Genomic DNA, 223 nt, shown 5'->3' with positions numbered 1-223 from the left:
CTGTGTGAGATCCACCGACTCGTCGTCCAAAGCAGCAGCAGCGTTAGGAGGCGAGTTGACAGTGTTTGGAGTCGCGTCTATTATCTCGTTGTCGGGGTCGACCGCATCAGCAGGCACAGCGGCCGTCAGCGCTGGAAACGTAGACGGAGGAGGCAACGGGAGAAGAGGAGGGGGTGACAGCATGGTATGATGAGTGGCTGGCAGAGAGCCAGTTGGAGGTCCG

The sequence above is a fragment of the Plasmopara halstedii genome, assembly GCF_900000015.1.
Source record: "Plasmopara halstedii genome assembly, contig: Scaffold_614, whole genome shotgun sequence".
In the NCBI taxonomy this organism is placed as follows: Eukaryota; Oomycota; class Peronosporomycetes; order Peronosporales; family Peronosporaceae; genus Plasmopara; species Plasmopara halstedii.
The sequence above is the reverse complement of the archived record's forward strand: the minus strand, read 5'-3'. Positions refer to the sequence as shown.